At 54.8% G+C, this 10,723-nt stretch overlaps 1 protein-coding gene across 1 annotated transcript in view; it reads left to right on the top strand.

The window, feature by feature from the left end:
* eif3i (eukaryotic translation initiation factor 3, subunit I) overlaps positions 1 to 10,723 on the top strand; it is a 43,598-nt gene that overhangs the window by 346 nt on the left and 32,529 nt on the right. The window lies entirely within an intron of this gene.

The following is a 10,723-nucleotide window of genomic DNA, read 5'->3' as shown; positions in this document are numbered from 1 at the left end:
CAGAATGGGGGGAGGGGGGAGAAGAGAGACAGAATGGGGGGAGGGGGGAGAAGAGAGACAGAATGGGGGGAGGGGGGAGAAGAGAGACAGAATGGGGGGAGGGGGGAGGGGGGAGAAGAGAGACAGAATGGGGGAGGGGGGAGGGGGGAGAAGAGAGACAGAATGGGGGGAGGGGGAGAAGAGAGACAGAATGGGGAGAGGGGGGAGAAGAGAGACAGAATGGGGGGAGGGGGGAGAAGAGAGACAGAATGGGGGGAGGGGGGAGAAGAGAGACAGAATGGGGGGAGGGGGGAGAAGAGAGACAGAATGGGGGGAGGGGGGAGAAGAGAGACAGAATGGGGGGAGGGGGGAGAAGAGAGACAGAATGGGGGGAGGGGGGAGAAGAGAGACAGAATGGGGGGAGGGGGAGAAGAGAGACAGAATGGGGGGAGGGGGGAGAAGAGAGACAGAATGGGGGGAGGGGGGAGAAGAGAGACAGAATGGGGGGAGGGGGGAGAAGAGAGACAGAATGGGGGGAGGGGGAGAAGAGAGACAGAATGGGGGGAGGGGGGAGAAGAGAGACAGAATGGGGGGAGGGGGGAGAAGAGAGACAGAATGGGGGGAGGGGGGAGAAGAGAGACAGAATGGGGGGAGGGGGGAGAAGAGAGACAGAATGGGGGGAGGGGGGAGAAGAGAGACAGAATGGGGGGAGGGGGGAGAAGAGAGACAGAATGGGGGGAGGGGGGAGAAGAGAGACAGAATGGGGGGAGGGGGGAGAAGAGAGACAGAATGGGGGGAGGGGGGAGAAGAGAGACAGAATGGGGGGAGGGGGGAGAAGAGAGACAGAATGGGGGGAGGGGGGAGAAGAGAGACAGAATGGGGGGAGGGGAGAAGAGAGGCAGAATGGGGGGAGAAGAGAGACCGAATGGGGGGAGGGGGGAGAAGAGAGACAGAATGGGGGGAGGGGGAGAAGAGAGACAGAATGGGGGGAGGGGGGAGAAGAGAGACAGAATGGGGGGAGGGGGGAGAAGAGAGACAGAATGGGGGGAGGGGGGAGAAGAGAGACAGAATGGGAGGAGGGGGGAGAAGAGAGACAGAATGGGGGGAGGGGGGAGAAGAGAGACAGAATGGGGGGAGGGGGGAGAAGAGAGACAGAATGGGGGGAGGGGGGAGAAGAGAGACAGAATGGGGGGAGGGGGGAGAAGAGAGACAGAATGGGGGGAGGGGGAGAAGAGAGACAGAATGGGGGGAGGGGGGAGAAGAGAGACAGAATGGGGGGAGGGGGGAGAAGAGAGACAGAATGGGGGGAGGGGGAGAAGAGAGACAGAATGGGGGGAGAAGAGAGACAGAATGGGGGGAGGGGGGAGAAGAGAGACAGAATGGGGGGAGGGGGAGAAGAGAGACAGAATGGGGGGAGGGGGGAGAAGAGAGACAGAATGGGGGGAGGGGGGAGAAGAGAGACAGAATGGGGGGAGGGGGAGAAGAGAGACAGAATGGGGGGAGGGGGAGAAGAGAGACAGAATGGGGGAGGGGGAGAAGAGAGACAGAATGGGGGAGGGGGAGAAGAGAGACAGAATGGGGGGGAGGGGGAGAAGAGGGACAGAATGGGGGGGGAGAGACAGAATGGGGGGAGGGGGAGAAGAGAGACAGAATGGGGGGAGGGGGGAGAAGAGAGACAGAATGGGGGAGGGGGGAGAAGAGAGACAGAATGGGGGCAGGGGGGAGAAGAGAGACAATGGGGGAGGGGAGGAAGAGAGACAGAATGGGGGAGAAGAGAGACAGAATGGGGGGGAGGGGGAGAAGAGAGACAGAATGGGGGGAGGGGGGAGAAGAGAGACAGAATGGGGGGAGGGGGAGAAGAGAGGCAGAATGGGAGGAGAAGAGAGGCCGAATGGGGGGGAGGGGGAGAAGAGAGACAGAATGGGGGGAGAAGAGAGACAGAATGGGGGAGGGGGGAGAAGAGAGACAGAATGGGGGAGGGGGAGAAGAGAGACAGAATGGGGGGAGGGGGGAGAAGAGAGACAGAATGGGGGGAGGGGGAGAAGAGAGACGGAATGGGGGGAGGGGGGAGAAGAGAGACAGAATGGGGGCAGGGGGGAGAAGAGAGACAGAATGGGGGAGAAGAGAGACAGAATGGGGGGGAGGGGGAGAAGAGAGACAGAATGGGGGAGGGGGGAGAAGAGAGACAGAATGGGGGGAGGGGGAGAAGAGAGGCAGAATGGGAGGAGAAGAGAGACCGAATGGGGGGGAGGGGGAGAAGAGAGACAGAATGGGGGGAGAAGAGAGACAGAATGGGGGAGGGGGGAGAAGAGAGACAGAATGGGGGAGGGGGAGAAGAGAGACAGAATGGGGGAGAAGAGAGACAGAATGGGGGGAGGGGGGAGAAGAGAGACAGAATGGGGGGAGGGGGAGAAGAGAGACGGAATGGGGGGAGAAGAGAGACAGAATGGGGGAGGGGGAGAAGAGAGACAGAATGGGGGAGGGGGAGAAGAGAGACAATGGGGGAGGGGAGGAAGAGAGACAGAATGGGGGAGAAGAGAGACAGAATGGGGGGAGGGGGAGAAGAGAGACAGAATGGGGGGAGGGGGGAGAAGAGAGACAGAATGGGGGGAGGGGGAGAAGAGAGGCAGAATGGGAGGAGAAGAGAGACCGAATGGGGGGTAGGGGGAGAAGAGAGACAGAATGGGGGGAGAAGAGAGACAGAATGGGGGAGGGGGGAGAAGAGAGACAGAATGGGGGAGGGGGAGAAGAGAGACAGAATGGGGGGAGAAGAGAGACAGAATGGGGGGAGGGGGGAGAAGAGAGACAGAATGGGGGGAGGGGGAGAAGAGAGACGGAATGGGGGGAGGGGGGAGAAGAGAGACAGAATGGGGGCAGGGGGGAGAAGAGAGACAGAATGGGGGAGGGGGGAAGAGAGACAGAATGGGGGGAGAAGAGAGACAGAATGGGGGGAGGGGCAGAAGAGAGACAGAATGGGGGGAGGGGGAGAAGAGAGACAGAATGGGGGGAGGGGGGAGAAGAGAGACAGAATGGGGGGAGGGGGAGAAGAGAGGCAGAATGGGGGGAGAAGAGAGACCGAATGGGGGGGAGGGGGAGAAGAGAGACAGAATGGGGGGGAGAAGAGAGACAGAATGGGGGAGGGGGGAGAAGAGAGACAGAATGGGGGGAGGGGGGTGAAGAGAGACAGAATGGGGGGAGGGGGAGAAGAGAGACAGAATGGGGGAGAAGAGAGACAGAATGGGGGGAGGGGGGAGAAGAGAGACCGAATGGGGGGAGGGGGGAGAAGAGAGACAGAATGGGGGAGAAGAGAGACAGAATGGGGGAGAAGAGAGACAGAATGGGGGAGAAGAGAGACAGAATGGGGGGAGGGGGAGAAGAGAGACAGAATGGGGGAGGGGAGAAGAGAGAAAGAATGGGGGGAGGGGGGAGAAGAGAGACAGAATGGGGGAGGGGGGAGAAGAGAGACAGAATGGGGGAGGGGGGAGAAGAGAGACAGAATGGGGGGAGAAGAGAGACAGAATGGGGGGAGGGGGGAGAAAAGAGACAGAATGCGGGGAGGGGGAGAAGAGAGACAGAATGGGGGGAGGGGGAGAAGAGGGACAGAATGGGGGGAGGGGGAGAAGAGGGACAGAATGGGGGGAGAGGGGAGAAGAGAGACAGAATGGGGGGAGGGGGAGAAGAGAGACAGAATGGGGGGAGGGGGGAGAAGAGAGACAGAATGGGGGAAGGGGGGAGAAGAGAGACAGAATGGGGGGAGGGGGAGAAGAGAGACAGAATGGGGGGAGGGGGGAGAAGAGATACAGAATGGAGGGAGGGGGAGAAGAGAGACAGAATGGGGGGAGGGGGAGAAGAGAGACAGAATGGGGGGAGGGGGGCGAAGAGAGACAGAATGGGGGAGGGGGGAGAAGAGAGACAGAATGGGGGGAGGGGGAGAAGAGAGACAGAATGGGGGGAAGGGGAGAAGAGAGACAGAATGGGGGGAGTGGGGAGAAGAGAGACGGAATGGGGGGAGGGGGGAGAAGAGAGACGGAAGGGGAAGAAGAGAGACAGAATGGGGGGAGGGGGGAGAAGAGAGACAGAATGGGGGTAGGGGGGAGAAGAGAGACAGAATGGGGGGAGGGGGAGAAGAGAGACAGAATGGGGGGAGGGGGAGAAGAGAGACAGAATGGGGGGAGGGGGGAGAAGAGAGACAGAATGGGGGGAGGGGGAGAAGAGAGACATAATGGGGGGAGGGGGAGAAGAGAGACAGAATGGGGGGAGGGGGGAGAAGAGAGACAGAATGGGGGGAGGGGGGAGAAGAGAGACAGAATGGGGGGAGAAGAGAGACAGAATGGGGGGAGGGGGGAGAAGAGAGACAGAATGGGGGGAGGGGGAGAAGAGAGACGGAATGGGGGGAGGGGGGAGAAGAGAGACAGAATGGGGGCAGGGGGGAGAAGAGAGACAGAATGGGGGAGGGGGGAAGAGAGACAGAATGGGGGGAGAAGAGAGACAGAATGGGGGGAGGGGCAGAAGAGAGACAGAATGGGGGGAGGGGGAGAAGAGAGACAGAATGGGGGAGGGGGGAGAAGAGAGACAGAATGGGGGGAGGGGGAGAAGAGAGGCAGAATGGGGGGAGAAGAGAGACCGAATGGGGGGGGGGAGAAGAGAGACAGAATGGGGGGGAGAAGAGAGACAGAATGGGGGAGGGGGGAGAAGAGAGACAGAATGGGGGGAGGGGGGTGAAGAGAGACAGAATGGGGGGAGGGGGAGAAGAGAGACAGAATGGGGGGAGAAGAGAGACAGAATGGGGGGAGGGGGGAGAAGAGAGACCGAATGGGGGGAGGGGGGAGAAGAGAGACAGAATGGGGGAGAAGGGAGACAGAATGGGGGAGAAGAGAGACAGAATGGGGGAGAAGAGAGACAGAATGGGGGAGAAGAGAGACAGAATGGGGGGAGGGGGAGAAGAGAGACAGAATGGGGGAGGGGAGAAGAGAGAAAGAATGGGGGGAGGGGGGAGAAGAGAGACAGAATGGGGGGAGAAGAGAGACAGAATGGGGGGAGGGGGGAGAAGAGAGACAGAATGGGGGGAGGGGGAGAAGAGAGACAGAATGGGGGGAGGGGGGAGAAGAGAGACAGAATGGGGGGAGGGGAGAAGAGGGACAGAATGGGGGGAGGGGGAGAAGAGGGACAGAATGGGGGGAGAGGGGAGAAGAGAGACAGAATGGGGGGAGGGGGAGAAGAGAGACAGAATGGGGGGAGGGGGGAGAAGAGAGACAGAATGGGGGAAGGGGGGAGAAGAGAGACAGAATGGGGGAGGGGGGAGAAGAGAGACAGAATGGGGGGAGGGGGGAGAAGAGATACAGAATGGAGGGAGGGGGAGAAGAGAGACAGAATGGGGGGAGGGGGAGAAGAGAGACAGAATGGGGGGAGGGGGGCGAAGAGAGACAGAATGGGGGAGGGGGGAGAAGAGAGACAGAATGGGGGGAGGGGGGAGAAGAGAGACAGAATGGGGGGAGGGGGAGAAGAGAGACAGAATGGGGGGAGTGGGGAGAAGAGAGACGGAATGGGGGGAGGGGGAGAAGAGAGACGGAAGGGGAAGAAGAGAGACAGAATGGGGGGAGGGGAGAAGAGAGACAGAATGGGGGTAGGGGGGAGAAGAGAGACAGAATGGGGGGAGGGGGAGAAGAGAGACAGAATGGGGGGAGGGGGGAGAAGAGAGACAGAATGGGGGGAGGGGGGAGAAGAGAGACAGAATGGGGGGAGGGGGAGAAGAGAGACATAATGGGGGAGGGGGAGAAGAGAGACAGAATGGGGGGAGGGGGGAGAAGAGAGACAGAATGGGGGGAGGGGGGAGAAGAGAGACAGAATGGGGGGAGGGGGAGAAGAGAGACAGAATGGGGGGAGGGGGAGAAGAGAGACAGAATGGGGGGAGGGGGGAGAAGAGAGACAGAATGGGGGGAGGGGGGAGAAGAGAGACAGAATGGGAGGAGGGGGGAGAAGAGAGACAGAATGGGGGGAAGGGGGAGAAGAGAGACAGAATGGGGGGAGGGGGAGAAGAGAGACAGAATGGGGGGAGGGGGAGAAGAGAGACAGAATGGGGGGAGGGGGGAGACGAAAGACAGAATGGGGGGAGGGGGAGAAGAGAGACAGAATGGGGGAGGGGGGAGAAGAGAGACAGAATGGGGGAGGGGGAGAAGAGAGACAGAATGGGGGGAGGGGGGAGAAGAGAGACAGAATGGGGGGAGGGGGGAGAAGAGAGACAGAATGGGGGGAGGGGGGAGAAGAGAGACAGAATGGGGGAGGGGGAGAAGAGAGACAGCATGGGGGGAGGGGGAGAAGAGAGACAGAATGGGGGGAGGGGAGAGAAGAGAGACAGAATGGGGGGAGGGGGGAGAAGAGAGACAGAAGGGGGGGGAGGGGGAGAAGTGAGACAGAATGGCGGGAGGGGGAGAAGAGAGACAGAATTATGGGGGGAGAAGAGAGACAGAATGGGGGGAGGGGGAGAAGAGAGACAGAATGGGGGGGAGGGGGAGAAGAGAGAGAATGTGGGGGGAGGGGGAGAAGAGAGAGAATGGGGGGGAGGGCGAGAAGAGAGAGAATGTGGGGGAGGGGGAGACAAGAGAGAATTGGGGGGAGTGAGAGAGAGAAAATTGGGGGGGAGAGAGAGAGAGAAAAGATTGGGGGGTGGGCAGGAGAATCTTAATAAAGGAATTTTTTTGGGCGGGTGAGAATGCTGGAGTCAATTATTAAGGATGAAATAGCTATGCATTTGGAATGTGGGGACAGGATCAGTCCAAGTCAGCATGGATTCACTCAAGGGAAATCATGTGTGACAAATCTTCTGGAATTTTTTGAGGATGTGACCAGTAGAATGGACAAGGCTGAACCAGTAGATGTTGTGTATCTGGACTTTCAAACGGCTTTTGACAAGATCCCACACGAGAAATTAGTGAGCATAATTAAAGCTCATGGTATTGGGGGCAATGTATTGACCTGGGTAGAGAAATGGCTGGCAGAAAGGAAGCAGAGTGTGGGCAGAAAGGAAGCAGAGTGTGGGAATAAACGGGTCCTTTTCAGTGTCAGGCAGTGACTAGTGCGGTACCGCAGGGTTCAGTGCTGGGATGCCAGCTGTTCACAATATAAATATGATTTGGACAAAGGAATTGCATGCAATATCTCCAAATTTGGAGACAATGCTAAACTTGGTCGCAGTGTGTGCTGTCGGGAGGATGCAAAGAGGCTGCAGGATGACTTCGACAAGCTGGCTGAGTGGGCAAATACTTGGCAAATGCAATATAATGTGGGTACATGTGACGTTATCCACTTTGGTGGCAAAAACAGGAAGGCAGATTATTATCTGAATGGTGGCAGTTGAGGAAAAGGGGAACTGCAATGAGACCTGGGTGTCATGGTGGAATAGTCACTGAAGTTTGGCATGCAGGTACAGCAGGCGGTGAGGAAAACCAATGACATGCTGGCCTTCATAGCAAGATGATTTGAATATAGGGGTAGGCTGTCTTGCTGCAGTTATACAGGGCCTTGGTGACGCCACGCCTTGAGTATTGTATGCAGTTTTGGCCTCCTAGTTTGAGGAAGGACATTCTTGTTATTGAAGCTGTCAGGCAAAGGTTGTCCAGACTAATTGCTGGGATCGTAGGATTGACAGATGAAAAAAGACTGGATCGACTGGGCTTACTCACTTGGGTTCGGAAGAATGAGAGGGGATCTCATAGAAACATATAAAATCCTGATGGGACTGGACAGGCTAGATGCGGGAAGAATGTTCCCGATGTTGGGGACATCCAGAACTAGAGGTCATAACCTAAGAAAAAGGGGTACGCCATTCAGGACTGAGATGACAAAGAATTATTTCTCTCAGAGAGTTCTCTCCCACAGAAAGTTGTTGGGGCCAGTTAGTTGGGTATATTCAGGAGGGAGCTGGACGTGGCCTTTGCGGCTAAAGGGATCAAGGGGCATGGAGAGAAAGCAGGAGTGCAATATTGAATTTGCATGATCAGCTATGATCATATTGAATGGTGGTGCAGGCTCAAAAGACTGAATGGCCAACTCCTGCACCTATTTTCTATGTTTTGTGTTACAATGATATGAGGCGGGAATTGGCTTTGATCGATTGGGGAACGTTACTTAATGGGATGACAGTGGATTGGCAGTGGCAAACATTCAAGGAGTACGGGGGTAATGCAACAATTGTTTGGTCCTGTCTGGCACAAAAGTAAAACGGGAAAGGTGGTCAATCCACAGTTTATAGGGTAAGTTATTTGATCGAAGGAAGATGCATACAAATTGACCAAGAAAAATAATAGGTCTGAGGACTGCGAGCAGTTTAGATATCAGCAAATAAGGACCAAGGGATCGATTTAAGGAGGGAAAAATAGAGTCCGAGAGTAAGCTTGCAGGGGACTAAAAGTTTCAAAATGTCCATGAAGAGAAGATTGGTGAAGACAAATGTCTTGCAGTCAGAAACAGTGGAATGTATAATACGGAGCAAAGAAATGGCTGAGCAACTAAATGCACTCTTTGGTTCTGTCTTCACAAATGAAGAACAAATCTAATACCAGAAATGTTAGGGAATGTAGGGTTTAGTGAGAGGGAGGAACTGAAGGAGTAGAGTAGAGAAATAATGTTGGGAAATTATTGGGATTGTAGGCTGATAAATCCCCAGGGCCTGATACTCTGTATCCCAGAGTACTTGAGGAAGTGGCTGTGTAGAAATAGTGGATGCATTGGTGGTCATCTTCCAGGATTCTGTAGATTCTGGAACAGTTCCTGCAGATTGTAGAGTAGCTAATGTAACCCCACTATTTAAAAAGGGAGGTAGAGAGAAAACAGGGAATTATAGACCAGTAAGTCGGACGTCGGTAGTGTGGAAGACTCTAGAATCCATTATCGAAGATTTTATACCTGAGCACTTGGGAAACAGTGGCAGGATGGGACAGAGTCAGCATGGATTTATGAAGGGGAAATCATGATTGACAAATCTATTGGAATTCTTTGTGGATGTAGTAGAGTTGACAAAGGGGAGCTAGTGGATGTGGTATATTTGCCCTTCCAGAAGGCTTTTGACAGCCCCACATAAGAGATTAGTATGTAAAATTAAAGCTCATGGAATTAGGGCTAGTATATTGAGATGGATAGAAAACTGGTTGGCAGACAGGAAAAAAGAGTAGGAATTAACGTGTCTTTTTCAAATTGGCAGGTGGTGCCTAGTGGGGTACTGCAGGGATCGGTGCTAGAACCCAAGCTATTCACAATATATATTGATGATTTAGATGAGGGAACAAAATGTAATATCTCCAAATTTGCAGATGACACCAAGTTGGGTGGGAGGGTGAGCTGTAAGGAAGAAGCAGAGATCATTTGCGTGATTTGGACAAGTTGAGTGAGTGGGCAAATAAATGGCAAATGTAGTATAATTTGGGTAAATGCGTAGCAAAAACGAGAAGGCAGACTATTATCTGAATGGCCATAAATTAGGAGAGGGGAATGTGCAACGAGACTTGTCCTGTACACCAGTCACTGAAGGCAAGCAGCCAGGTACAGCATGCGGTAAAGAACGCAAATGGTATGTTGGCCTTCATTGCGGGAGGTTTTGAGTACAGGATGTCTTGCTGCATTATACAGAGCCTTGGTGAAGCCACATCTGGAATATTGTGTGCAGTTTGGTCTCCTTAACTGAGGAAGGATATTCCTGCTCTCGAGGAAGTGCAGTGAAGGTTTACCAGACTGATTTCTGGGATGGCGGGACTGATATATGGAGAGATTAAATCGGTTAGGATTGTATTGAGTTCAGAAGAATGAGGGGGGATCTCAGAAACCTAAAAAATTCTAATAGGACTAAACAGGGTAGATGCAGGAAGTATGTTCCCGATGAGTGGGTCTGTCCAGAACCAGAGGTCACAGTCTGAGGATACACGGTAGACCATTTAGGACTGAGATGATGAGCGATTTCTTCACCCAGCGAGTGATGAGCCTGTTGAGGCCAAAAGATTGTATGTTTTCAAGAAGCAGTTAGATATAGCACTTGGGGTGAAAGGGATTAAAGGATATGGGGGGAAAGCAAAATTCAGCTTTTGAATTGGATGATCAGCCATGATCATAATGAATGGCAGGAAGACTTGCGGTGGTGGGCATGAACTGAGTGGTCGCATGAAAGGTGGATGTCGTCTGAGAACTTCAACTGAGACCTTTTAACCCCAACAAACGGGCACCAAAAGCACTCACAATCCCCAGACTAACTCTCCATCGACCGCACTGCCGAGCAGGATGGGAAAGAATCAGCCACCCAGCTGAAAAGCCAGTGAAGACAAGGGGTGGGGAAACCTCAGCCTTGGAGCAGGGAACAGCACATGGAGGCACAGAACCAGTGAGGCCCGCAGAGCTCCCATCGCAGACCCAGGCACAGGTGGACAAATTAACAGGCTTCATCACCTCTGAGCTCCAGAGACATAGGGAGGAGATGAGAAAAGACCTGACAGTCGTCGAGGTGGCAGTGGAAGCTGCGACTGTCCCGTGAAGGAAGCATGGACAATATGGAGCAGAGCCCAGGTACAGATGACACAGGACCTCGGAAAAACCTCCACAGACCAAGGAGACCGGATCGTGGCACTCGGGGGCGAGGTAGCGAGCCTGGACAAGACCCAGAAGGGGTTGAAGGATAAAGTCGCCAACCAGAAGAACCGATCACGCCGGCAAAACCTGAGAATAGTGGGGCTACCGGAGGGAACGCAGGAGAGAAATCCCACAG

This window comes from Scyliorhinus torazame, chromosome 1, assembly GCF_047496885.1.
Source record: "Scyliorhinus torazame isolate Kashiwa2021f chromosome 1, sScyTor2.1, whole genome shotgun sequence".
Lineage (NCBI taxonomy): Eukaryota > Metazoa > Chordata > Chondrichthyes > Carcharhiniformes > Scyliorhinidae > Scyliorhinus > Scyliorhinus torazame.
The sequence above is the reverse complement of the archived record's forward strand: the minus strand, read 5'-3'. Positions and strand labels throughout refer to the sequence as shown.